This window comes from Schistocerca nitens, chromosome 7 (assembly GCF_023898315.1).
Source record: "Schistocerca nitens isolate TAMUIC-IGC-003100 chromosome 7, iqSchNite1.1, whole genome shotgun sequence".
NCBI lineage: Eukaryota > Metazoa > Arthropoda > Insecta > Orthoptera > Acrididae > Schistocerca > Schistocerca nitens.
The window spans coordinates 455,294,570-455,321,028 of record NC_064620.1 but is presented as its reverse complement, the minus strand read 5'-3'; the positions used below and the strand labels follow the sequence as shown (position 1 = coordinate 455,321,028).

Sequence of the window (26,459 nt, the reverse complement as noted above, 5' to 3'; positions counted from 1 at the left end):
CCAATGTGAACTTAGGGGTGGGGGTGGGGGCAAAATTAAGTCCCCTCTGCAGAACCAAAATCACATCATGTCACTTGCATGTTAGTCAGACTGAGGAAAGTCTTGCATGGGGCCACCAGTGATGGTTTGTCAGTGAGACATGAAAATTTTGATGTTTGACTACTGTTCAATCATTTTCAATCTTGGATATGGGACTGGATTGATGGTGTTGCCAAGTTTTGACCTAGGTATACAACTCCCTATAGTAGCATGAAGTTATTCCCTGATGTCTTAACAGATGTACTATCATCCTGGCCCTTCTTCTTGTCAGAGTTTTCCATATATTCCTTTCCTTGTCAGTTCTCCAGAAAACCTCCTCAGTCTTTACCTTACCATTCCACCTAATTTTCAACATTCTTTGTAGCACAACATCTCAAATGTTTCAATTCTTTTCTGTTTTGGTGTTCCCACAATCCTCATTTCACTAACATACAATGCTGTGCTCCAGACATACATTCTCAGAAATTTGTTCCTCAAGTTAAGGCCTATGTTTTACACTAGCCGACATCTCATGGCCAGGAATGCCCTCTTTCCAGTGCCAGTCTGCTTTTTATGTCGCCCTAGCTCCTTCTGACATGGGGTAGCAGAATTCCATAACCTCATCTGCACCATGATCACTTATTCTGATATGAGGTTTCTTACTGTTCTCATTTTTGGTACTTCTCTTTACTTTTGTATTTCTTCGACTTACTCTCAATCCATGTTCTATACTCATTATACTGCTCATTCCATCCAACAGATGCTGTAATTCTTCCTCACTTTCACTGAGAAGACCAATGTCATTAGTGAATTTCATCATATCAGTATATCCTTTCACCCTGAATTTTAATTCCACTCTTGAAACACTCTTATTTCTGTTATTGCAAAAGGCTACATTCTTGTCTTACATCCTTTTTAATCTGAGCACTTCGTTCTTGATCTTCCTGTCTTATTGCTCCCTCTTGATTCTTGTACATATTGTGTATTCCCTGTCTTTCCCTATAGCTTACCCCTATTTTTCTCAGAATTTCGAACATATTACACCATTTCACATTGTCAAAAGCTTTTTCCAGGTCACCAAATCACATGAACGTGTCCTGATTTTTCTTCAGTCTTGCTTCCATTATCAGCTGCAACGTCAGACTTGCTTCTCTCATGCCTTTACCTTCCCTAAAGCCAAAGTGATCATCATCTAACAGATCCTCAATTTTAAGGGATTGTGGCATAATTCTCACACTTGTTGGCTCTAGCTACCTTCGGAATTGTGTGGATGATGTTTTTCTGAATGTCTAATGGTATACTGATAGTTTCATACATTCTGCCCACCAACTTGAATAGTTTTTGTGTTGCCACTTCCCCCAATGATTTTAGAAATTCTGTTATCTATCCCTTCTACCTTATTTGCTCTTAAGTCCTCCAAAGCTCTTATAAGTTCTGAGTCTAATACTGAATCCTCTATCTCTTCCATGTTGACTTCTGTTTCTTCTTCTGTCATGGTCATCAGATAAGTCCTTCCCCTCATAGAAGTCTTTAGTGTACCATTTCCACCTAACTGACCTCTCCTCTGCATTTAACAGGGGAAGGCTACAGCTGTCAAACAAAAATTTTCACATCTTATAGACAAAGCATCACTGGAGGCCCTGACTAAATAAACAACCACTTTAGTTGCAGCCCTGGTTGTCTCTTTTTGCATCACAATCTAAAATGAATTGCTGTCCCATAAGCTCCAGCATGCTGGAGTTATGCACTAGTATACAGGGCACACACCATCTCACCATCTCAGATGCTGAGAGTCTACCCCAGGAACTGGAACATCTCAGAACAGTATTGTCCCTCCACTATAGCAAACATGTGGAGCTGGAAGAAATCATGGAGGAAGAGGTAACTACAGCATGTAAACTGTACACCAGCACATTATCTGGAAACAGGGCACATACTGAAAAAGCATCACATAAGAATTAGCATTTGCCCACCCAATAAAACACAGTTATTATGGGGAATGTTGAAGATGTTTCCAGGGCTCTCAGGTGTCCAGCCGGATGCAATTGTTTAAGTCCCACGATATTTTGGTGAATAACTTTTCTGCCATCATCAAGTGGTTCTGATGGAATGGTCTGTCTGCTCATGCTAAGGCACATTATGATGTCCAGTGCCTTCATGGTTCTGGCTTTCAGGTCTCACAGGTGTGGCAACCACAACAATTTTGAGTAAAAAATGAGGCCCAGAAACCTCACTGAGTCTTTAAAATGTAGAATGATGTCCCTCATATACAAGTCACATACGTTAAAAATATCACAAGAATGATTAAAATGAACACACACACGCACAAACACACACACACACACACACACACACACACACACACACACACACACACACACATATCTGTAGAAAAATGAAAATGTGTCTTTGCACTCCACTCCTCCACACTGTAAGTTGTAACTGACAGGTTGCTGTTGAAACACTGGAGGAGAAGCAGAAAACAGTAAAATCATCCACAAATAAGTGGCACTGTACAGGACTCCATACCATAGATGAGATAGTGTTTATGGCTACAACAAAGGGAGTAACACTTAAAAAATCACCCCGACAGACATCATTCTCCTGCTAAAAATGGGTGGAGGCTCAGTCTTGGAGCGAGATGATTGCTCCAGTCCAACATTGAGGTCCATCATCTATGAGGCATAAGATAGGACGACATTGATATTGTCGGACTGTGTACTTCCAGTCTCCATCAGTGTGTGATTCTTCACCTTTGACTTTGGTTTTTTGGTCTGAGGTGGTTTGGGAGCCACAACCATGGAAGTGGTAGTGGCAGCACTGGATGGTAGAGAAGACTTGATCTTTGGAGGGGCAAGAAGTTCCACAATGTCAGCAACCACAACCTTTTCTGAAGTTCTGGGGGGGAGGGACATTGTTTGAAGTAACTGCAGCACCACAAGTACATTAACAAATGCAAGTACTAGTGCTGGCACTAGAAAACTCTGTTTGTGTAGCAGCATCAGTTTTTAAGGACTGAGTGTTTGAGAATGGAAGCATATGAATCAAGGAACATGGGTGGTTGCATTTCTTTGTATCTCTTTTTAGCTTTGCCATACAGAATGTGCTTCATTGTTTTTATCTCTGGATCTTCCCCTCTTCAAGGAAGACACTGCAATCCCTACTCCAGACAGGATGACCCCCAGAGCAGTTGACACACTTGGGAGGAGAGGAATGACTAACTCTGTCATGGGCAGCTTTACCTCATTTGCCACAAGTGGCCAAGAATAGTGTGCTCAAAGTGCTGTCATTTAAAGCAATGCACTGAGTTTTGAAAATAACACTGCACGCTGAGGTGAAGGAAGTCAACCTAAACATGCTGTGGAAGTTTTTTGTTGCTGAAACTCAGTATAAATGAGTCTGGTTTCACTAGGTCACCACCCACCCTTTTCATAATGTTTTGCGCTTCAACAGTGCCTTGCCAGGACCTCTCAGCTCCCAGTTCCTCTCAGGGAATGCCAACCAAATTCCATGCAAGTCACAACACCTTTGGTGTAGTTCAAGATGTTAGGCAGTTCAGTTTCAATTGCATACTCCCCACGGCATTGAGCTTTTTGGAGATTCTTCACTTGCTGGTACATTTACATTTCCACCAACAGGCTCCCGTTTCATGAGTGCTTGACAGATTTTAATGTTCCAGAAATTCCCTCCAAACCTTTCTGTATATAAAATGGTGAAACTTTGTCGAAACTGCTCTCTTTTCTTTTAACTATTATAAACACATTCTGAGAAACAGCACATGTTCCATTACAAGTGTGAGTCAGGAGAACTCGCTCCAAAGCCATATTGTTAGACTGGGTGTTACCTTCCAGTGGGCCGTCCTTTCCGCTGGGAAGAGGAAGGGGAGATTTCAAAGGACCCATCTTGGTCCCATGAGCAGCTACAGAAATACAAGTCCACCTAGACAGAGCACCACATGCCTACGTAAGCCTTATGCAACTGAGGTTCAGCAGGTTTCACAGAGATTGCCTGCTAATGACTGTTCCACCTCAACAGCTAAGTATCTCATCAGTGTGCAGCACACCTTGAGATGTAGGATTTTTGTTGTAGAGGTTTTTACCATCCTCATGACCAGGTGGTCAAAGCAAGATCCCCTTTCCCTGTGACATACAACTTTCAACCGCTCTGCCACACGATGGTCACTGATGCATGCCCAGAGCTTACAGTGACAGAGAACTGATAGCACTTACCAATCTCCAGCTCAGGAATCCTGGGGTTGCCAAGCCCATACACAGCAAATGAATGTTGAGCCCCTGGGGGCACAAAATTAATGAGGAGTAGCAGAAATGAGGTTAGTGATAAACTTAACAACCAAATTGGTGATAGCAAAGTAGACAAGATAAGGAATTCTGCTACCTTAAAAGCAAAGTAACACATGGGAGATGAATGAAGCAAGGAAGACATAAAAAGTGACTAGCACAGACAAGGCAGGCATTTATTTATTATTATTCCATGTGATCTGATGGTACACAGTGGTGTTGCAGATGTTGGAAAATATCATTTAACATTGTTAACATATATTAACGTAGGCCTATAGTATCCTAATGTATTATATTGCTCAATGTTTTCAATTTAACACAAACAGCATTCCTCACCAAAAGAAGTCTATTAATACCAAACAGTTCTTAATTTGATCAAGAAACTTCTAAGAATGTGTACGGGGCAGTCAAATGAAAATCAGACGGGTGGAAAAAAGTTAGTAAAAATGCAATCACTGTAACTGTTAATGTAGTTATCTGACTGTAAGACAAGACAGTCAATGTCTTCATGGAAGAATATTTGTAGCTGCTCACAGAAATGTGATTTCACCAGGCAAAGCAAATCAATAGCCACAAATGTTTTTCTTCAGGACTCCAAAAGTATGGAAGTCACATGGGGAATGATCAGGAGTGTATGAGAGATGTGTAAGGGCTTCTCAGCGAAACTTCTCTGGAGTGTGCTTGCTGGAGTGACTGTGTGTGTGTTTTACTTTCTTTCCTGAAGATAGCTTTGGCTGAAAGCTCAGTGTGTAACAGTCTTTCTGCAGAGCCTGTCTGCAACTCAATGTGTCGTCTTTACAGTGAGTAGCAGTCTATCCTTTTCATAATTGTTGGCCTTTCCATTGTTTGTAAACTTATTTGGTTTGCTAGTTCTTGTGAATCTCTCGAGATTACTAAGGGACTGCCTAGAAATATCAACATGAGAATACATTTATTGCCAAATCTGTTTTTTGTCAATGTAAGAGAAAGATGTGGTTAAATAAATATTAAGCCATCGTTTCTATAACATAAAAAGGAAAAAGAGAGATTGTATACAGCATTTATGATTGTCCAGCTGATTTTCTGGTTCATTATTGCATGTTTGGAATTATTTATGTGGTGCATGTGCTCACTTGAATGAAGGTGTCTATGTAATGCACACTTGACAGCTGCAGTTTCCTTTCTTTTCTGAAGAAAGCTTTGATTGAAAGTTCAGTGTGTAACAGTATTTTCATGTTCCTGTCTGCAACTCAACATGTCATCTTTACAGCAAGTAGAAACAAAGTTTATAGTAGGAGACTAAATGAAATATTTCCATACACCACATTTAGAATGAAATAAAGAAGCACAACATAGAACTGCACAATTTTCATGGGCAGCACCACCTCAAGGGCAAACCAACTGATATTTAGTGAAAATGATTTTCTTACATGCATATAGTAATTTTGTTTAACAAAGTGAACACATATAAAAATGGTTTCCTAGACTTTTTTTAAAGGACATCATTTATAAATTTGTAACTGTATATGAAATTAAATTCATAATGAATACTGATTATAACCATTCTTACCAACTATCAGAACAATTATTAATGCTACAATTGTCAAAGTCCATACACCGAGACTGACTGCAAATCCATCTCCCAAAAGCTTGCAGTTCATGCCTGTCTCACCATGAGGGCACATACAGTTGTAGAGAAATTTCGAGTTTTGATGTAAACATTGCTGGCTGTTGATACATGACATTTTTGCACAAGTAGTTTGGGTGCAATCCTTACTACTTGAAGCCAGTACTTTTGCATCACTGCATCTGACAACACAAAGATGGATTATTTCTAAATTTATATGAAGGAAACAGAGTTTCTTTATAAAAAAATCAATATAAACTGCTTATACATCAAGCTGTTAGAGTAATGTGACATAATAAATCACAGTTTGGTTGGAATCTAGATGGTGAACACACACACCTTATAGCATCTGAAGATAACTGGGTTGGCTTTTGAAATATCATACACAAAAGGATATTCATATATAGACATGAAAACACATTACCTACTAGTCGTCTTAAGAGAAGTTCAGAATTAATATTATCAAAATAAATTGTATGCTACATTAAGAATAATGTTTCATAATTTTAAATATGCATTTAATAGGCATCTTTGCTGCTAATCAAACTTATAACGACTTAACAGTGGAGGTAATGTCCAACAGTAGCACAAGTACTGAAACTGAATAATTCTATGGAACATAAACAAAAGTTTTAATGAATGATATGCACAGCTGGCACTGCTTACAATATAGCAATTTTTTAGACAGGCATGTAAGACTGAACAGTGGTTATACGGCACGTTACTGAGTTTCAAAAGATTAGTCATAACTGTTTCTGCTTCAAAAATAGAATGCCACCAATGCCCCCACCCCTGCTTTTCTCATTTATCAACTTATGTCTTAATTGATATATAGGTAGCGAAATGTTTGAAGAAACTCTCCTTGTGTCTTACTCTAGTGCTTGAAACTAATATTTTTATTGCATTGGTTATGTTTATGCCTACACAAAGGAAAGAGCCTATACAGTAAACAAGCTCTCAGTTCTTCTCCCACAATATATTATTTTCTTAACAAGAAATTATGAGTAATTTGTTTCATCCTTCACTGATTCTTCATCTTTACATCCCCAAAACAAAGAATCTACGAGGTGCATTCAAGTTCTAATGCCTCCGATTATGTTTCTAATTAAGTACTCACCCGAAATCGATGAAACTGACGTTACTTCTCGATGTAATCACCCTGCAGACGTACACATTTTTCACAACGCTGATGCCAGGTCAGGTGAGTAGGGAGCATGAGGAATCACTTCAAAGTTGTTATCATGAAGAAACTGTTGCGTAACGTTAGCTCGATGTGCGGGTGCGTTGTCTTGGTGAAACAGCACACGCGCAGCCCTTCCCGGACGGTTTTGTTGCAGTGCAGGAAGGAATTTGTTCTTCAAAACATTTTCGTAGGATGCACCTGTTACCGTAGTGCCCTTTGGAATGCAATGGGTAAGGATTACACCCTCGCTGTCCCAGAACATGGACACCATCAATTTTTCAGCACTGGCGGTTACCCGAAATGTTTTTGGTGGCGGTGAATCTGTGTGCTTCCACTGAGCTGACTGGCGCTTTGTTTCTGGATTGAAAAATGGCATCCACGTCTCATCCATTGTCACAACCGATGAAAAGAAAGTCCCATTCATGCTGTCGTTGCGCGTCAACATTGCTTGGCAACATGCCACACGGGCAGCCATGTGGTCGTCCGTCAGCATTCGTGGCACCCACCTGGATGACACTTTTCGCATTTTCAGTTTGTCATGCAGGATTGTGTGCACAGAACCCACAGAAATGCTAACTCTGGAGGCGATCTGTTCAACAGTCATTCGGCGATCCCCCAAAACAATTCTCTCCACTTTCTCGATCATGTCGTCAGACCGGCTTGTGCGAGCCCGAGGTTGTTTCGGTTTGTTGTCACACGATGTTCTGCCCTCATTAAACTGTCGCACCCACGAATGCACTTTCGACACATCCATAACTCCATCACCACATGTCTCCTTCAACTGTCAATGAATTTCAATTGGACGAATGATTGTACGCTGTTCAAGTAAGGAAAACATCGTCATTTTAAGTATTTAAAACAGACCTCATTCTCGCCGCTGGTGGTAAAATTCGATCTGCCGTACAGTGCTGCCATCTCTGGGATGTATTGACAATGAACGCGGCCTCATTTTAAAACAATGCGCATGTTTCTATCTCTTTCCAGTGTGGAGAAAAAAAATCGGAGGCCTTAGAACTTGAATGCACCTCATATGTGGTCTGACAACTAAATATCTGCTGTTGTATCTTGCATGTACTTCTCAGAACATGATAATCACTGTTATTATTACTGGCCAAGTTATTTATTTTTTGTGGTAATTTTATTTTCTGACTTTTAATTACAAAATCATATACTGCAAGATCTGTAACTGGTTATGTCTTAACAAGAAACACCCGATGCAATTGAGAGAACTAAGGAAAGGATATATTACCTCCATAGTTTATATTTTTATTTTGAACACCACAAAAAATAATGTGCTTCAAATACAGGGGAGCTTGACAGATACTCACATGCAGTTAGACTGCTTCAGCTTGTCACTACATTTCACTGGTTCTGGGCAAATTATAAAATTACACTCAGAAGAATATTCACAGCCATATTCAAGATTAAGGGCTATTGTTGCCTGTCCCCATTGTGTGACATTTGATCCTGGAGGCAATGGAAGGGCTCTTCCATCTAGTCTCACATCATCCACACAGCCTGTTACAAAGAGTTTCAACAATCCTTTTAAGCTCAAGGTGTTGTCTGCAGCACTTATAACATGTAACATCTACAGCTTACATACTGACATTTTATAAGTAAGACTGGAAACTAGTTTCAGATTCAACTGCAATATTTTAATCAACAATTACTTCCGCATAATCTTGGTGCAAGATATGAATTTAGTTGTGTTACACTACTGTAGGAATTAAGTTTTGTTCTCATAACACGTTTCTTATTCAATACTCTCATTAAATTCCTGTCATAATGAATGCAGTAAGGCTGATCAGCTCCACTTACTTTGACACTGTATACCACTAATATATTAAAAATTTAATTCTTTATGAAGTTCTAATTTTCTAATTTCAGAGTATAATTTATATGCAGATGATGATAATGATATAAATATTTCATGTAGAAACATTTTAAGTTTAAATTCAAAACTGAAAACCTGTGGAAATCATGTAGGTCCTACATTTAAAAATCCAAAAAACCAGTAATGGTTTGTTTTAGGATTGACCTATCTCATACGAAAGCCCTGTTCCTGTTCTATGTGAAGAACATCTTGTCTTTTTTATTATTCAGGAAATATTATTACTGAATAAAAATGACAGATAGTTACCCAAATTTTAGACAAAAACTATTCACAAATACAGGGCTACTGCCTTGTAGCCCTAATTTTTCTCTATCCAAAAATGTATGATTTAATTATGAATATATGATAGTGAAAGATGTTAAATACAAAAGTTAGGTGTCTGTAAATTCTTGGCAGGTTTTAATAAGCAACAGAGATAAAATTGCAGGTCCCAAAATCCACTCAAGAAATTTAACATAGTAGCATAAAACCCATTTAACGAATATACTAACAATGGTCAACCAAAATAAGTTAATGACAAATGTGTAAAAGTGGTACTACCAACTCCTGTCATTTATGTTGTTATTGAATATGTAATAGCTTTGTATTTCAACATTTTGTAAACACCTTCCTTGTCACTCTTTTAATAGTTGTTGTAGATAATGCCAAGGGTAGTAGATGGTTTGTAATGCATCTGCAAAAAATTGTAATTGTCTCAGTTTATCAAACGCCAGGCTCTGATGAGATAGCATTTAAGGAAAAAATTAACACTTCAGTATTACAGTTGTTGAGATACAGATGGCATAAAATTATAATTATAGATGATATTAACATAGATAGATGGGGAAGCATCAGAAGGTTTCACATTGACTGTATGATGGTAAAACAGATATTTTGGAACCAGATTTTAAACAGTAAGAGACTTCCAGGGGCAGATGTGGACTCTGACCACTATTTATTGGTTATGAACTGTAGATTAAAACTGAAGAAATTGCAAAAAGGTAGGAAATTAATGAGATGGGACCTGGGTAATTTGAAAGAAGCAGAAGTTGTTGAGAGTTTCAGAGGGAGTATTGGGCAATGACACAAAAGAAGAGGAAAGGATTACAGTGGAAGATAAATGGGTAGTTTTGAGAGACAAAAGAGTGAAGACTGCTGATCAAGTAGGTAAAAAGATAAAGCCTAGCAGAAATCCTTGGATAACACAGGAGATGTTGAATTCAATTGATGAAAGGAGAAAATATGAAAAAGCAGTAAATGAAGCAGGTGAAAAGGAATACAAACGTCTAAAAAATGAGATAGACAAGAAGTGAAAAAAGGCTAAGTAGGAATGGCTAGAGGACAAACGTAAGGATTTGGATGCATGTGTCACTAGGGGAAAGATAGATACCGCCTACAGGAAAATTGAAGAGGCCTTTAGAGAAAAGAGAAGCAGCCATATGAATATCAAGAGTTGTGATGGAAACCAGTACTAAGCAAAGAAAGGAAAGCTGAAAGGTGGAAGGAAATACAGAGTGCCTATACATGGGAGATGTACTTGGAGGCAACATTAGTGATGGAAGAAAATGTAGATGAAGATGAGATAGGCAGTATGATACTGATAGAACAAAATGACAGAGCACTGAAAGAAATAAGTTGAAACAAAGCCCCGGGAGTAGAGGGAGTAGATGACATTCCATCAGAACTACTGATAGCCTTGGGAGAACCAGCCTGACAAAACTCCTCCATATGGTGTTCAAGATGTATGAAACAAGTGAAATACCCTCAGACTTCGAGAAGAATGTGATAATTCCAATTCCAAAGAAAGCAGATGCTGACAGAAATGAATATTACTGAACTACCAGTTTAATACGCAATTGTTTCAAAATACTAACACGAATTATTTACAGAAGAAGAAAAAAACTGGTAGAAGCCAACCTTGAGGAAGATCAGTTTAGATTCTGGAGAATTCAGGAACACGCAAGGTTATACTGATGCTACAACTTCTTTCTAGGTTAAGCGAAAGCACACCTAAGTTCATAGCATTTGTAGACTTAGAGAAAGCTTTTGACACTGTTGACTGGAATACTCGCTTTGAAATGCTGAAGGTAGTAGAGACAAAATACAGGGAGCAAAAGGCTATTTACAATTTATACAGGAATGAGACAGCAATTATAAGAGTCAAGGGGCGTGAAAGGGAAGCAGTGTTATTCAATTTGTACACTGAGCAAGCCATAAAGGAAACCAAAGAAAAATTTGGAGTAGGAATTAAAATCCAGGGAGAAGAAGTAAAAACTTTAAGGTTTGCTGATTACATTGTAATTCTGCCATAGACAGCAAATGACTTGGAAGCATAGTTGAATGGAATGGACAATACCTTGAAAGGATGATGTAAGATAAACAACAGCAAACGCAAAATAAGGATAATGGAATGTAGATGAATTAAATCAGGTGATGCTGAGGGAATCAGATTAACAAATGACACACTTAATGTAATATATGAGTTTTCCTACTTGGGCAACAAAATAATTGTGATGGCTGAAGTAGAGAGGACATAAAATGGCAATCACAAGAAAAGCAGTTTTGAAGGGAAATTTGTTAACATCAAATATAGGTAAGGAAGTCTTTTCTGAAAGTAGCCATATATGGAGATGAAACATCAACAGTTAACAGTTTACGAAAGAAGGGAAGAGAAGATTTTGAAATGTGGTGCTACAGAAGAATGCTGAATATTAGATGAGTTGATCATGCAACTAACAAGGAGGTACTGAACAGAATTGGAGAGAAAAAAATCTGTGGCACAAATTGGCTAGAAGAGAGGATAGATTGAAAGGACACATTCTGAAACATCAAGGGATCACCAACTTAGTACTGGAGGGAAGTGTGGCAGGTAAAAATCATGGAGGGAGACCGAGAGATGAAGAGAGTAAGCAAATTCATAAGGATGTAGGATGCAATAGTTATTCTGAGATCATGTGGGTTGAACAGGGAACAGTAGCATGGAGAGCTGCATCCAACCAGTCTTTGGACTGAAGACTATAACAACAAGAAGAGCAAAAAGAAAAGAAAAAAGTGATTTATATGCTTTATTCTTTAAAGTAATTGAACTATTAATATCTCAATGAAAAGCCCACCAGACTGAATTCATGTCTTGATAACATTATTAGTAACATACAAAGAAACTCTCTTGAATGTGATATTATAGAATTAGGAATATCAGTAATGCAGGGATATGTCTTCAAATTGAAAATTCAGCTCTCAGTAGTGAAGAAAGAGAAGTGACATATAAACTACTAGAAAAATCCAATGTAAAAAATATGATAGACCAGTTAAAGGAAATGGATTGACCACTATAATGGATAATAACAAAAGCATATGTAAAATCTTTTCCATTTTCTTGACAGAGATTAAGTGCATAGTAAAAAATACATGCCCCATTGTAACCAAAAGATATCATACCAATATTACACATAAGCAGCATTATACCAGTAAGTGGCATGCTCCATAACCTAACAAACTCAGCATGCTACTATAAATTCTCCAAGATAAGTCTCATAAAAGTGACTGAGACAAGAAAAATTACATAAATATGAGAACACTTTACAGATCCAAAATACAAAAATCCTAGATGTGGTGCAAATGATGAATATATTTTAAATTTCAAAATAAATGTAAAGCAGCCTGGCATGTCATCAAAAGGAAAATTAATAGTATCAATAAAGAAAACGTATCCCTACTGACCATGATATACTCAATAAATATTCTGTAAATAGTGCCAGCACTAGCACTCCATTCAACAGTTCTAGTTTGGGTGCAGAAACCCTGCTAAATTATGCAAAACGAATAAGTGATAAACTTACATGGACTTAATCACTTTAAATGACATCCATAAATCTATACATATACTAAGCAATTCCTGAATAGAAGACTGTTTTGGACTCAATAATTTCAAAATAAAGTGTGTTAGCAAAGAAGATCAAAATGTCACTCCTCTCACTGTCTAACAGAGTACTAGATGAAAGAATTTTGCCAAAATGTCTTAATCTCACAGTTAATAGACTTTTCAAGTTATATACCATGTCAGAATATCCTAATGTTGATGACATCAATAACCACAGGCAAGAAATTACAAAGTGGGTAGTTAACAACAGAGGAATGGTGCAGGTGACTTATTGCTGGTGTCACGGCAATCAGCTGTGCATAAACCAAACAAAAGCAGAAGAAATATTTTTTAATCTAAAGGTAACTTAAAAATAAAATAAAGTTGTAAAGCTACTTGAACTGGACATAGACCAGAAACTCTCTTGGGAAGAACACACAAATTAGCTGTGCAGCAAACTAGCTCATTATTGTATAAATTAAGGAATAGTGCAAGCAAACAGTTGTTGCTCCACTCATATTTTGCTTTCTTCCATTCTCATCTGCAATATGGAATATTGCTATGGAGCACTTCCGCAGAAGCCAATAGCACAGGGTGGGACAAATAAAAATGGCCCAGAGAATAGAGTTCCAGTGTACAAAGAAACACAGCACAGGAAAGGAAATACAGTACTAACCTAACTACAGCAAATGTAGAAAATGACCACCATTCATCTCCTGGAACTTTTGAGCCCTAGTCCGGAAGTTGATGAAGATGAAGGTGGACTGCTGGAATTGCTGCAATCTCATTTGAAATTTTCTGCTGTGGTTCTTGAAGACTATGAGGGTTGTTGCGAGACACCTTAGACTTGAGGGTTCTCCACACAAAGTAATTGCACCCTGACAAATCAGGTGACCTGGGGGTCAGTTAGTGCAACTGCCAGACTGATCCCTGCTAAAATTTCTGTCAGGTGTGAAGATTGTGTCAATGAGCTCCAACGTTTGGCAGGTTGTATGGGCAGTCGCTCCATCCTGTTGGAAGTAACTGTAGGTCTTTTCCTCCTCTTTTAATGGTGCCACAAATGGTTTCAGAATGTTGGCAATATAACATTCTGAAGACGGCATCTAACGAAAGAAGATGGGACCAATAATTTGGCATGCAGACACCATACACCAAACCTTAAACTTCTGACCATGCAATGGTGTCTCGTGATTCCGTGAGCTGCTGAGGAGCATCCGCTGGTTTTACTGCATGAACAACAGACACATGGTAAGGATGCATGTGCTGGTCCAGGCAGAGTATTAATCCGCATGATTGGCGTGATATGCTGATCTCTTGTGACAGGTGTCAGGTTGGTCTGTCAGGAGAAGCATTTTCTGGTGAACTGCAGCCACATTTACTGGTGTGTGGGCATGTTTCACAATGTTTTTTAACTTGTTCAAAACAGATCCTGATGGATGCCATTTTTGGACTAGGCATTGCATTGCACTCTTTGCTGGCACTACGATACTGTTAAACTTCTCAGCAAACAACAAGTTTGGAATGTAGGAGACGAGGTACTGGCAGAAGTAAAGCTGTGAGTACTGGGCGTGAGTCGTGCTTCGGTAGCTCAGTTGGTAGAGCACTTGCCCGAGAAAGGCAAAGGTCCCGAGTTCGAGTCTCGGTCGGGCACACAGTTTTAATCTGCCAGAAAGTTTCAACTGAACACATAGTTTCCATGATGAAGCAACCGTTGGTTGCGAAAGCTAGAATTCTGTGTGTATGTTTGTGTTTGTTTGTGTGTCTATCAACCTGCCAGCACTCTCGTTTGATAAGTCACATCTTCTTTGTTTTTAGATATAATGAAAATAATAAAAATTATCTTTATTTATTAAAGATGTTGTAACACCTTTGAGCTTCCTCTAATCATATGTTTTATTGTTGCACAGTGTTGTTGTTCTGTGCCGCTACTGTCACAATGTAGTTTATTTGTTGCCCCAATGCTGGTACTGTTACAATCATGACTTGTTAAGTTTTTCATCAGCTGTTGTTCGAATGACACCTATTTTGTTATGGCTTCATCATGGAAAACACGAATGTCACTACATGCAACTGCAGCTAATTTTTCAAATGTTGTTATTCAGTGGTTTGAAGAAGCTGATACATGTAAAGAAAGAAGTAGTTTTGAAGATAGAAATAGTCACGAGTCAAACTTTGAACCTGCTGATACAAATGCTGTGGAAGATTACAGTACTTCAAAGAGTGTTACTTTATCAGAGTCTGAAAATGAAATCCCACATCAACAACGCAGCGAGTCATAATGGAACCATTTGGAATTTAGTTACTCCTGCAACTTCTTGTTGCACCTGTTCACAATATTATAAAGAAGGCTCCTGGTATAGCTCATGGATTTATGGATTGGAAATCTGTAAACCTAAGAATGCTTGGTACTATTTCATCTCCAAGGAAATACTAGATGGAATCATCAACTGCACAAATACAGAAGGCAGATGAGTGATTGCTTCACATGGTAAAACATGGAAAAATGTCTCATTTATTGAAATGGAGTGTTTTCTTGGTCTTTTACTGCTTGCTGGTGTTGAGAAGAGTTGGGATGTCCCTATAAGAGAATTATTCTTGGATGAAAAGGCAAATCCTTCATATAAAGCCACAATGTCAGTAAACAGATTCAAGGATATAAGGAGAATAATAAGATTCAATGAGGTGCACCCATGAAGCTCAATCTGTAGGTAACAAACTTGCAGCTGTTCACTATGTATGGGTACTATTTTTTCCCAAATGTAAGAGAAATCTTGCTACCAGTTTACAAGGGCCATCCAGAAATATTATTGTTGACAACTTCTTCACTAGTATTCAGCTGGCAAAAGAGATCTTTTAGACACAAATTATAGAGGTGGGGACAATCAAATAAAATAAACCAGAAATCCCCAATGAGATGAAACCATCCACCTCAAGAGCAAATGCATTCCTCATTATTTGCCTTTAGAGGTGAAATCACAGTGGTGAGTTATGATCCAAAAAAGAAATAAAAATCAGTAGTTCACATTAGACAACCATGAGAAAGACATCACTGAAAATCACGCAAAAAACAAAAAAGGAATTAGATGTAATAAAGTTCTAAAACTGCACAAAGGGTGGAGTAAATAAAATGGAGGTTCAATTTTACTGTAAGAGACAAAAATGGAGATGGCTATTTTCATCATGAATGATAATGATAGACGTTGCAGCAATGAACAGTGACATTTTATTTTCTCTCTGACATTCAACATACGATGGTGGAAGAATCGATAAAAGGTGTTTGTTCCTAAAAAATTTAGTACAGGAAATAGTAAGACCTCTAATGGAGCTTCAAATTCAGATCCCTAATCTCCCAAAGAAAACTGCTGATGCCATCAACAGATATGATGTTCAAAGAGATGTCTCATCACTTGGCCAATTACCTGTACCAGGAAAGAGAAAATGGTGCAAATATTGTCCATTTAACAAACATAAGACAAGCATCATGAAATGGATAAGTGTAAAAACATCTATAAAGAATATAATAGGCGCTTTTTGTACATCTTACTTGTCACAAGTTGTAATTCAAGGAACTGAACTTAACAGTGCTTATAACATGCAGAACACATACATTAATATAATTATTTGCGTGTGCTGTACGTAAGTGATTGTAACTGATAAAAATAAATGCTCAGAGTTCTTTAAAAAATGAATAAAATATTACTTAGGCCCATCTGGTTTTTTTTTTTTAGTATAGCTTACGAGCATTTCACTCTGTCGATAAATCTGAAACAAATAAATTCAACTCTGAAAAAATGAGTATATGAAAAGAGAACAATTTAAAATAAGAACAGGGCCTCAGGGACTACCTGCACATGCAGGCATATGTGTTTCAACAACTGTGTTGTGAACAGATTTAGTTCCTAACAGTTAATTCTGTTTTGTTGTAATCCTACTCCACATGAATGAAGGTTTTGCTCCATAATGAGATCTACAAAACAGACAGAATGAATAACAGTTTGCAGGTTTGTGGTTAGTGTGTGGGATTGAAGGGACCAGACTGCTACAGCCATTGGTTGCAGGTTTGGATACATGTGCTACAGTAATGGTTATACTGCTTTCAGATGCTGCCGACTGAATTATTAAAGTGTACAAACAGAGGTCAAACGAGAGCACAGCACCCATCAGCATTTTAAATCTCAATTTCTAAAGCAGTAAGATAAATAATTCCAGAATGAGATTTTCACTCTGCAGCGGAGTGTGCGCTGATATGAAACTTCCTGGCAGATTAAAACTGTGTGCCCGACCGAGACTCGAACTCGGGACCTTTGCCTTTCGCGGGCAAGTGCTCTACCAACTGAGCTACCGAAGCACAACTCACGCCCACTACTCACAGCTTTACTTCTGCCAGTATCTCGTCTCCTACCTTCCAAACTTTACAGCTCTCCTGCGAGCCTTGCAGAACTAGCACTCCTGTAAGAAAGGATACTGCGGAGACATGGCTTAGCCACAGCCTGGGGGATGTTTCCAGAATGAGATTTTCACTCTGCAGCGGAGTGTGCACTGATATGAAACTTCCTGGCAGATTAAAACTTTGTGCCCGACCGAGACTCGAACTCGGGACCTTTGCCTTTCGCGGGCAAGTGCCCGCGAAAGGCAAAGGTCCCGAGTTCGAGTCTCGGTCGGGCACACAGTTTTAATCTGCCAGGAAGTTTCAAGATAAATAATTGTTATGAAAAATTTCAGTATATTACTGACACATCCACGGACACAGACAAGATGGAACAGCAAGGAAGTAGCAATCGCTCTGACGAAAAAGAGAGAGAGAGAGAGAGAGAGAGAGAGAGAGAGAGACAGTAATTCACCAAAAAAAGGGCAAGAAACTGCTTGGTGTAGTATGTTGATTACTTGTCGCCGCACATACTAAGAACAATGTGAGATTTGATGGTTAATTTTCTGCTGCTCATTGAACATATCTCATATTTTTAATGATGTTACTCTATTTTACTGATTCTGTAGCAAAGGCCACTACCATCCAATTTTTATCTCAATGTTGGCTTACCAATTATTTGAGCCAATTTCACTTTTGAAGATGATAGTTTAAACTGTTGAAACTGGTAAAGCGAAGCAAATAAAGGTTTTCTTGTGCAGCTGACACTGACTTTTTATATTTGTTGAAAGTGGTGTTTTATGGGACTGACGGTGCAGCCAACCATTGAATACTGTCACATCTAACCAAAAGAATGCACAAAGCTGTACTTCATAATTCAACCCATGTAGTGCGAGGACATTACTCTGACTGGGTAGAAATCAAGTACGGGATTCCCAAAGGCTCAACCTTAGGTCTGTTATTATACCTAAATAATCTAATATATAGAAAGCAGAATTAGTTCTTTTTATGGATGACACTAGTTTTGTAATCAATCCAAGCAGACATAATGCAACAGAAGAAATGGTAAAAATGTCCTTCAAAGTACCATTGGATGGTTTTTGCAAATCGTCTTATCTTCAGTTTTAAAAAGGCACAACATATGCAGTTCTGCACATATAGGGATACTACACCAATGATAAGTGTAATAACACAAGGTGAGCAAATGATAAATAGGGTGAAAACTTCAAAATTCTCGGGTGTCTGTAGTGATGAGAATTTTAACTGAAAAACACATTTTGGAACACCTACAACAACTTAGTTCACCAATATTTGAACTGAGAATCATTTCAAATCTTGGGGCCAGAGAAAGATCAGTATGTTGACATATTTTGCATATTATGATTCAATTAGGTCATATGGAATAACATGGTGCTCACTTATGATCACCTTGTAGACATCTGTTTAAGGAGTTAGTCATGTTGTCAACTGCTTCACAGTACTTTTATTCCCTCATGAAGTTTGTTATAAATAATCCACTACAGTTCAAAAGGAACAATGATGTACATAATCACAATACCAAAAGAAAAAATGATATTCATTACCAATATGCCACAGTGTGGTTGACTTCAGCACAAAAAGGGGAGCACAACACTACAACCAAAATTTTTGATCACTTATCCAGTGATATACAAACATCTGATGGGCAGCAAAGTAAAATTTTAAAACAAACTGCAAAAGTTTCTCCTTGACAATGCCTTCTATTCCATAGAATGTGTAAAAGAATTTAATGTGTAAAAGAAGATGGGTGGGATTAACTAACTCACAACTGTATATTTAAAATCATAAATGGTCAGCATGTAGCCATATTTACAAATTAATTTGTTATTTGAATGCAGAATGACTCATTACACATCATTATGATTTATAGTGGAAAAGATCCTTGGAAGATGAAACTAACTAACTAAAGACAACATTTTTATGGCAATGGGAATAACATGAAATGGGTTTGTGTACCGACATTATATCATCTGCAAAGAGTGGAGACACAGATTGCAAAATGATTCTACTGTTGCCAACATATATTTTGGGTTAGGGCCTTAAAAGGCAAAATAAGAGAAATTGGGGCTCATACAGAGGCATATAGACAGTATATTTTTCCTTTCTCTGTTTGTGAGTGAAACAGAAAAGGGAATGAGTGTTAGTGGTAGTGGTACAAGGTATCTTCCACCATGCACCATGTGGTGACTTGTGGATTACATATATAAAAGTAGATGTTGCTAAAAAGGTAAGGATAAAATATGTTGGGCAGTATCATCATAAAATGAATGCCAGAACTACTGCACAGACATTGGGTAATATTTTAATATTGCCCTTGAATTCCTTGACAAATATTTACAGCTAGACTGTGAACAAACAGTTAGGTTTATAAGATTGATGAACAACATTTTCAATTGCTTTAACAGTAGGAATCCGTAAGGAGAAGGCTAGAAATCACCTCTGTCAATGCAGGCAGCTGGCTACATTTCGCCATTGCTGGATGAAGCTGAATAATATACTGAGAGGAAAAAAAAACTGCAACACCAAGAAGGAGTTGGCGTGACATAAATAAAAGTTTGTAGATGTGTTCCTACATCCGAAAGATGATATATATTTAAATTTCGCACCAGTCACATCACTATGAGGACTAAAATTAATTTTGCTTCAAATGCTGTAAGGGTCTTGAGCATTAGGTACCTTTGAGATTGCATGTGGTTAATTGGTGTTAATCAAAAATGTCTTTAAGGCAATAAAGATGCTATTATCAACACCTAACTGAGCTTGAATGAGGTTGTGTAATAGGGCTATGAGGGGCTGGGTGTTCCTTCTGAGATACTGCACAAAGACTTGGTAGGAATGTAGCCACTGTACATGACTTCTGGCAGCAGTGGTCACAACAAAGTACAGTTGCAAGAAGACCAGGCTCCGACAGCCACGTGGCAGTACCGAGAGAGAGGACCATTGTGTTTGATGTATGACTCTTGTGCATCATACTGAATTTGCAGCAGCAATTTGAGCAGCAGTTGGCACCACAGTGACACAATGAACGGTTATAAATTGGTTACTTCAAGGACAGCTCCAATCCAGATGCCCTGTAGTGTAATTTCTGATGACCCCAAACCACCACCATTTGTGACTTCAGTGGTGTCAAGTAGAGCTCATTGGAGGGCAGGGTGGAGGTCTGTTGTGTTTTTTGATGAAAGCTGCTTTCTGCATCCTCATATTATAGATCATTGCTGTCCTGAGATCTGTCTTCTATTCTACCCTCTTTCACAAGGCCATTGGCAGAATGAGGGCGACTCTTTATACTAGAAATCTTAGGCTGCCATTGCCAAAGATCTTTTATTCAAAATATAAGTAGAAGCCAAATTTGAACCCAGTACTGAAAGCTGTCACTAAACCCACCATATTGTTTCTAATAAAGATTTCAGTCTTACTTTCTAATACTCCATGTAAAGGATTTTTACATTTGGTACAATATATTGTCTTCCACAACTTACATATGATTACAATGAATTCTGCTACACACACACACACACACACACACACACACAACATCCCTTACATACTTTGACTGCTGATCAAAGCAGGCAGGAGGTATATAATAAGACTGGTCTTGAGACACTGCTTCAACATTTGGGACATTCAGCATTACAATGTGTACATAAAAATGGATTTGTTTTCACTACCCCCTGAGCTGAAGATATATTTAGAACAGAACAAACCATGGTGTCCAAGCAAGTTGCAAATTCTGAACCTCCTACCTGCTGATGGATGAGCAATTTTTTGTAGGTAGCTTTGAACTGAGTAGCAGTGGGATTATTTTTATCACTGCCTTGGTCTTATAACAACTTATTAGAACTAAGTTTTGGAGTGGGACTGATTATCAGTGAACCATGAAATCTTTTTAGGCCTTCAATTGACACAATAAAACCAAGATATGCAGTCCTTTTGTTTGTATACAAATCAGACGGGCCATATCCATCCAGTACCAACTCCTTCATATACAATGCCAGAAAAAAAAATCACAACACCAAAAAATAATTGATGAAGTAATGAAATTTTGCGAATACATTTGTCTGGGTAATATATTTAACTGGTTAACATTGCGCGATCACAGGTTAATGTGAGATAAGCCATTGCAAATGTGAAATACTGGCACATTAACAACCAATGGCTTATCTCACATTAACCTGTGACTGCTGAATGCTAGCATACAGACATGCATGCACTGTGTTGGAAAACACTCTCTGTGATTGTGCAATGTTAACCAGTTAAATATATTACCCAGACAAATGTATTCCCAAAATTTCATTACTCTTCATCAATTATTTTTTGGTGTTGTGATTTTTTTTTCCGGAGTGCTGTTCATCTATGGTAGCACAACAAGTTGAATCGCCAGACTGACATACAAATTTGAGGTCAGGGTGCATGGATTAACAAAGAGATGTATGATCTGCTGTTATATGAAATTGCATCCCACACCATAGCTCCAGGTATAGGTCCAGAGTGTCTGGCACGCAGACAGGTTGGTTGCAAGCACTCTACTGGCCTCTTTATAACTGACTCACAGTCATCACTGGCATCAAGGTCAAACTAGTTTTCATCAGAAAATGCAACAGACCTCTAGTCTGCCCTCCAATAAGCTACTCAAGTCTGGTCACAAACATCTCCTACCCACCAAAGGCAGGGATACCTACGAAAGCAGTCAGGTGATCTACCAACTAAGTAGCAACCACTGTGCTGCTTTCTTTACTGTGCTACTAACAAGCTGTCTGTCTGCATGAGTGGCTACTGACACACTATGGCCAAGAAATAGCTGAACCACTCAGTTGTTAAACATGCTGCTCAACACAATGTGCTTCACTTTAATGACTGCGTCACAGCGTTTGCCATCTGGCCCCTTCTTACCAACACCAGATTTTCTGAGTTGCGCAAGTGAGAACGCTCCCTAAAATATATTCTATCTTCCTATAATTCCCCTGGCCTCAACCTTTTCCAGCCCTGTAACCATTCACCTATCCCCTTCCCTGTTCTCACTCTCACACAACCCAGCCTTCTGTTTTGGCAATGCACCCACTAGTCCTTTTCCCTTCTCTACTTCTCTCCCTTTCCACTGCCAATCTCCCCCCCCCCCCCTTCCCCAACCAAACCTCCTGAATGCACCTAGCAGCCCTACCCTAACCCCACCAAGTCTCTGCATGCTCCCACAAACAGCACTACACCTCCCCCGCCCCACCCTGATATCCCCACCCCATCCTCACTTCATGCTCTTCCTTATTCCCACCATCCACACTGGATTGCTGGCCCCGTCAAGTACAGTTACGACTTAGTCTGGCCTTAGTAGTCAGAGGCAATGGTCCTGTGTGTGTGTGTGTGTGTTTTGCTACAGAAGAATGTGTTTTAACCAAATTCTTAAAAGTATAGCAGTCTTTTTATTTTAAATAACCATTTCTTTGAAAATATAATGTAATTGGATAGGTAAGAAAAGCTACTCACCAAGTGATGGCAGGCGAACACAAATATGAAAGGTGCTACAGCTGGTAAGCTTTTGGAGCACTGGCTCCTTCTTCTGGCAGAAGGACTGAAGGGGAAGGAAGAGGGATGAAGGAAAAGGACTGGTGAGGTTTAGAAAAATGGGTAGAGTTCAAAGCAGCTACCCAGTACCCAAAGTCAGTGGAGACTTTAACAGACAGGATGAGAAGGATTACATTAAGTGCTTTCATTATGCTGTCTGCAACTCAATGTCTCCTCTATATGGTAAGTAGCAATCCATCCATTTCATAATATTGTTGTTTTTCCATCCTGGACTTCCCATTGCTTGGTTAAGCTAGTAATAGCAAACTTACTGTTCAAAAATCACAAGAGTGTAAGGTACACCTGGAAACTTTCTGGAAACACAGGTCAGGTATTGGATTGTAAGGCATACCCAGAAGCAGATACATAGACTCGGATCACAATTTAGAAGTGATGAAGAGTAGACTGAAGTTTAAGAGCATCAGCCAGAATGATCAGTGTGAAAAGAAGTAGGGTACTGATGTACTGAGGAAGGATGAGATGGTCTCTAAGGCACTAGGTACTATGATAATTAGAATCTCAATAGGCATCTCAATCAAGGAGGAATGGACTTCTCTAAAATGGGCAATGGGCAACCGCAGAAATTTGATAGTCAAATGAGGGTACAACGAGAATAACAGAAGAAATACTTCAATTGATTGACAAAAGGAAGAGTCCAAATATACCCAGGGAAAGATGGGGATACAGCAATATGTCACTTAGGAAGTCTATTGAATACTAGTTGCAGGTGACTTTAACCAACTGAGTATAGACTGGGATGTCTATGGAATCGCTGGGCGGGGGGGCACAAACAGACAGTCATGTGAAATACTTGAACACATTTTCTGAAAACTATCTTGAGCAGCTATCTCAGCAGCCCACACACAATGCAAATATCTTAGATCTTGTAGCTTCAGAGACGCCTGACGTTACTGACAGTGTCAGTACAGAAATGGGGATTAGCGATCATGATGTCAGAGCAACTATGATTATGAAACTTTTGTTCTTTTAGGCCTGTGGTGCTAAGTATGTCTTCTAATGACATGATTTTTATGAGTATCAGCCAGCTACATGGTTCTTTGAATGGTTTTTATTTTATAAATCACTCAAGATGAGTCCATTTTGGCATACTGCAAGTGCATTGTAAAATACATAAGTAGGTGATTGTCTTAATATAATGGTCTGTAAATATGATCAGAAAATCGTTTGGTGTTTTTACCTTATGTGTAATATTGTGTCCTGTCTTTTTGTAGATTTATTAGTTTCTCCTTAGAAGTATGCTGGAGACATATATCTGACTTAAGTTGGCTTTTATGTATGCTATTTTTTCTTGACAGCTTGGATGACAGTGGATCATTGATATTACATGTTTACATAGTTACCATTATAAATAAGTGATGTATGTAAATGAAATGAAATGTCGTGTGGCTAGGGCCTCCCATCGGGTAAACCGTTCGCCTGGTGCAAGTCTTTTGATTTGACGCCACTTCGGCGACTTGTGCGTCAATGGGGATGAAATGATGATGATTAGGACAACACAACACCCAGTCCCTGAGCGGAGAAAATCTCCGACCCAGCCAGGAATCGAACCCGGGCCCTTAGGATTGATGTTCTGTCGCGCTGACCACTCAGCTACGGGGGCGGACACTTACCTAGATGCTGTTACCACCTTGGGTTATTAACGATCTGAATTCCTAGGAATCTGATGAAGAGTTTCATCTAGTGTACACCCATTGATGATGAAGTCTGCTTTCTCCAGACAGCTTATAAGGGGAGGCCACAACGTTGGGATTACAGACTTTCTTCAAACTTTGTACATGTTTAGTAGGTCATTAAAACAACATAATGTGAAACTAGTAAGGTGCACTAATCTGGAAATTCTGAGAAAATTGCAAGAGAAGTTTTATGCTTCTGTTATGTAATGGATGGAGCTGTATGTAGGTACTGGATGTCAGAGTTCAGGGCAGTTAAGGGGGTTAGCATTCGAGCTTTGTAAGACAAACACTTATGAGGTGATAGTTCGACTTCTACTCAGACTTAATTTTTAATCTATACTTTTTTCATCACTGGTCACAGTATTTAATTTATATGAAATTTGAGAGGCGATGTAATGAAAAAAAAAAAAAACTTGTGTTTGCATGAAGTTTTATTGAATTTTAAGTTACTATTTTTTATTACATTTAATTATTGGAACAAACATATTTATAACTATTGACAAGTAAATGAAGAAACAGATAGAATTTTCTGAAAGTGTATGCCTGTCATGGGTTTGCGAAATCACTTATACATGCAATCTGGTAATGTACCTGGAACTAGTTTGCACCTCGATGCTTCGAGCTTCAGACACAGAGGCAGGCCCCATTTGGCAGTCAACCTAGGTAGTGGTGAGATGTTGCTAATGTAGCAAGAACAAATAATGCAGGTGCAAAATTTTTGAATATCACAGGATTTACACTTGTACTACAAAAATGAAGGTTTGAATGGGAGTCAAACAGTCACGTTGTACATGTTCATCTTGCAAAGCTCGAACGTCATCCACTTTACCATCACGAATTCTAACATCCTGTCCCTATGCACAGATACTTTAGTTACATAATAGATGCGTAAAACTTCTCTAGTGAATTGTCTGAGTAGTGCACCTCACTACTTACACATTATATTGTTTCAATGGCCTACTACAGGTGTACAAAGTTTGAAGTAGATCTGTGATCCCAACATCGTGGCCTCCCCTTGTTACTTAGCAGATAACTCTCAGGAAATGCACATGGGTTTTATACCTTATCTAACACACATTTTAACTTGTCACAATTTATTTCTGTTTATTTTGATCATGATGAAGAACATTTTTGTCACAAAGTAATTATCAGGTATGTAAGCTCTTTGCTGTTGACCTAACAATAATTTGCCAAACTGTCAATTTTTGTAGTTCTCCCCAATTAATAGTTATAAAAATTTTAGATCGTCTGCAACATAATCTAAAGCTTTCATTCTTGATGGGCAGTGTGTTCTTCTTCCTTCAATGGATTCTTCTACCATAATCTTGATGAGTCTGTCCTCTGCTGATCTCATTACATGACAGTCTACTTAACATGTTTTAGTTCTTATTTTTGATACAATATTAGGTTCTTTAAATACATCATATAATTCCATGTTTTTTGGGATCTGACATTTTCCACTGAGAGGATCCTTCATTGCTCCAGAGATTTTACACATGGTGTGCACCATTTACATATTCACAGCCCCCCCCATATGCATATGTTAGACCTAGTTATGTAAATGACTTATAATGATATATTGGTTTACTTTGAGATTTTTTGTCCTTGAAGGTGCTTTACTGTGAACTGAACATTTTATCTGAGTTTTGAATTATAAATTTCTTAATCTTCAACATTATAAGCTACATTGCACAAGGTTCTCTAATATTCAAATTCACCAACTTGTTCCCTTGTTTCAGTATGGACATTCAAGTCATCATTATCTTTTGGATTATAGATGAACACCAAATATTTAACTACAATAACACATTCAGCACTATGCCCCTAAGCCATGAAGGCATGCATGTATTGGCCATGTGGATGGCACCTGTGTCTCATACAGGCACAGCTTTTTCAGTCACTGAAATGTGTTTCTCTGCATGCAACATGACAGCCATTGGAGGATAGCTGTATTAGTTCATATTTTG

At 38.4% G+C, this 26,459-nt stretch overlaps 1 non-coding gene and 1 pseudogene across 1 annotated transcript; one reads left to right on the top strand and one right to left on the bottom strand.

The window, feature by feature from the left end:
• Nucleotides 1–5,833: 5,833 nt before the first annotated feature.
• The window catches only part of LOC126195684 (neural-cadherin-like), a 296,356-nt pseudogene continuing 275,730 nt past the window's right edge, over nt 5,834–26,459 (bottom strand).
• Nucleotides 14,414–14,488, top strand: Trnas-aga (transfer RNA serine (anticodon AGA)). Its single transcript has one exon. It is a non-coding gene; the product is annotated as a tRNA-Ser (tRNA).